Source organism: Accipiter gentilis, chromosome 21, assembly GCF_929443795.1.
Source record: "Accipiter gentilis chromosome 21, bAccGen1.1, whole genome shotgun sequence".
NCBI lineage: Eukaryota > Metazoa > Chordata > Aves > Accipitriformes > Accipitridae > Astur > Astur gentilis.
This window is the reverse complement of record NC_064900.1, coordinates 11,265,534-11,269,183: the sequence shown is the minus strand read 5'-3', so window position 1 is coordinate 11,269,183 and position 3,650 is coordinate 11,265,534.

Sequence of the window (3,650 nt, the reverse complement as noted above, 5' to 3'; positions counted from 1 at the left end):
ACGTAAGTAGCATGGAGATGGGGATCATCTGCTTTGGGGGAGGAGAACTGCAGTGTTGAAACAAGTGTTGGTTTCCTTCTGTTCTTGTGCTTGCTTGTTTTTGAAGACTACAGAAAGGCTTTTGAAATTACTGGGCTGGAGAGTGGGTGCAACGAAGGGAAAAGAGATTCTGTCATGAATACACGTTTGGTGGTAGAAGTTTTTTAAAGAGCTTAGGAACTGCAGATTTGCTGGAAGAGTGTGAACACTTTCTCCAGCTTGACTCTAACAGTGGTACGTTTGGGACCCTTCAGGAGCTGTAAGAGGATTTATATAGTGCTAGCTTCTGCGTGTTACCAACCCGCTGACCAAGCGGAGGTACGTGGGGACATACAGTTGTTACATGAACTGGGCATGCTGCCTCCGTGATGTCCCTTGGGCATAGTAACTAACTGGTGCAGAGTGAGGCCTGGCGCACCTTCAACTTGAATTAGAAACTGTTTAAAGTACTGAATTTTACCTGTCATTCACAATTTATGTACTTGCAGATAATGAAAGATTTTGAAACTGATTGCTCTAGCTAGTTAGTATTCCCCCCCTGCCCCCCCTTTCTTTTAAGACTGCACAAATAGGTACAGGTTAAACTCAGAATGATTACCAGACCTGTAGAAAAAATGAAGGATGGCAACATTTTTCAGAACTTCTACCTTAGGGTCAGCTTAATGGTAGTTTTATTTGGTTACATTCCTTTAACTTTCCTCTTTTTCTTTCATAAATGCAGCAGAAATTGCTTTCAGAGCAAGAACAGTTGGTTGTATTGTGGGGGTTTGGGGTTTGGGGGGGGGTCTCTGTAAGAAAGCAGTATTCTTTGATAAATTAGGTATATGCAGAAGAACCAGCAGAAATTCACCCTGCTGTTGACCAGAATGTTCATCCAAGCACAAACAATGAAAAGTTCAAAAGACGACAGTAAGGAGAATAGGGATCTTTAGGGTCTATCTGTTACAATTAATTTCATTTAAGTTCAAGCGTAACCAGTCAATACAGAGTTTCACTGAAGCAAAAGGTGGTTTTAGGATTCTCTGACATCTCTTACGCGTTGAGCTCTGTGGAAAAGAGAAAATTCACCTTATTAAACATGAAGTGGAAGTAAAGGTGCTGTGTGGTGTACAGACCTCTGCAGGTACTGGGAGTCAGCCTAGGTAGAACTTGGAAGCTTTGATTTGTCCCGCATCAAAAAACACTGAGAATTTAAGGGTTATAATGAAATGATACAAATTAAAGGAGCACAGCATGGAAGCAGATGCCTCTGTACCCTGCACTGCACAGCGAGGTTTTCGGAAACAATCCCTGTATAGTTGGAGTTACATTTAAGAATGCAAATGGTGCATCAAGTACATCAGGCTTTGACAGAGCGAGGCAGTTTCTATTCTAGGACGTCTGTGAGGTTTCAGCTGGCATAGAAACAGATAAGCAGGTACAACTGTAGGAACCTAAAATGTCCTTCCTGCTTCCTCCTCCCTCACCTGGTATGTAGGTAGGAAAAACCAAGTTGTTTTTTTGATAGACTGAGAAAGCTGAACAGTACTGTGATACTGCTATTTAATGAAACGGTGTGGAGAAATTTGGATAAAATCAGTTGAGAGGAGGAGGGCAATTGTTTTTCCTCTTCAGTACCCCTTCTCTGCCCTTTCGTCTGATACTGCAGTCGCTGGAGAACTTCATCCCAGCAGAACAAGATTGGGCAGGGGGTGCTGGGCCCCTGCTGCCTTCCCCCTCCTGGTCTGACCCCCCGGTGCCGCCTCCACCACTTCCAGGGCAGCAGCATGGCTGGTCCTCTCTCAGGCTGGGGGGGAGAGGTGGAAATACAGCTCGTCATCTCCTGCCTGCAAGAGGTGGGGAAGGGAGCTCCTAGGGATGGATGTGCAGCTTGTTTGTTTGGAGCAGGGTGCGAGGTTTGCCTCGTAGATGTGCCGCCCTGTCACCTTTACAGCTGTGTTTAATAAAGGTGATGCCTTGATACTACCATAGCCTTAGTAGGCTGCCCTTTACGCTACCCTTTTTTCCTCATACCAGCTCTCCAGCGAATGATATAAACCAAATAGTAATGGGCAATTGGGGAATAAAAAAAAAAAATTGCCAAATAATTCTGGACCACAAGGCTGCTTTTGGTATTTGCAATGACAGTACACCAGAGCACAAAAACATCAACAGCTCTAAATGTCATACTGAGCGTGAAATGAAGCTCATTATAGCATCGGTAAGGAAGTATGATTAATGTATGATAAAATACGTCATGACTGTGCCAGTCACAGGGAAGGTGATGGAGGAGAAGGTTCTCGTCCCCCAGGGCCGGCTAAATGAGCTACATACACTTCAGTGGAGACAGTGTGAGCTCTTGACAGGCTCTGCAGGTGAATTAATAGCATGATGCATGTCAAAAAAGTCAGGAGGGAAAAGGCAATAAAACCAAGCAGCACAAGAGAAAAGCCCTGCACCAAAAGGTAGAGGACACCACTTGTTTATTTACCAACAGTACGAAAACCACCTCTTCATCACACGCACTTGGTGAGGGACTGCTCTGCGCCTGAATCTGCTGTTAATCCAGATTGCAGCCTCAGGCTGGGAAAGCTGAACAAAATAACCTTCTCGGTACGTAGCAGGGTCTGTCGGTCCAGAATCTGTCCCCATGTGAGCAGCAAAGAGAAAGCGCTGGGAGCTCACAAGGCTTGAGGAACAGAACAGACGCCGGCAAAAGGGAGGAGGTGGGGGAGGCTTTAGCTGCATCTTTTCCATGTCAAGCTGGTTGGGGGTTTGAAATGGGGTTAACATCAGCATGAAGCAGCTGTAATTAGCAGTACGGTTTACCAAAGTACGGGCAGCCTGGAAACCCAGACTCGCTCCAAGAGCTGTGCTGTGCGAAACGCTCCATTACTGCAGAGTTACTCCTCAGTAGATTTCCCCGTATTCTAGCCTAAAATAGCTCGGGTGGGGGTGTGTGTGTGTGCTTTCCCACTTCCCCTGGGGGCCCGTGTACGTGCTCGTAAGCCTCCGAAGGGTGGCTGGGGGATCAGGTTCCTGGTTTAGATTTTGTCCCCTCACTTTTAATCCTCCCACAGAGCAGCTGCTGCTGGAGCCCTCAGGTCCCCGTAGGCTCCTCATGGGGCAAACGCTGCCAGCACGGAGCCGCTTCCCCGTTTTTGGCCAAGGTGGCCGGATTCTGTGACGTACAGCCTCTGAAGTGCCGGTTAAACCAGCCCCAACTCCTAGAACAGGGCACCAGTACCAGGTTTCGATTTAATAGCAGGCCTGCCTCTGTTGGCACTGCATGAATAAACTGAAATTGCCCGTGCCAACAAAACCAAAAGGTTACTTTTACTTTGGTGCAAAAGCAAATAAAGAGGAGGAAAAAAAACCCCACAACCCTATAACTGATTTTAGGCTTGGGCTTGCTATGGTAAGAAATGTAGGTTGTCTGCCTGGGAACCTGTAGTCCCTTCCAGTGCTGTAGTCCTAAACTGATTCCCATTTTGGGCTCTGTCAGTGCTTTTGAGTCTCAAAGGAATTGGTGTAGTCTATAGGTGAAAGAGAGAGAGAGAGAAGCCACAAGCAATGAATAAGAATGCAGACACCAAGTTGAAAGCTGCTCTTAGAGCAACATGTCAGAACAT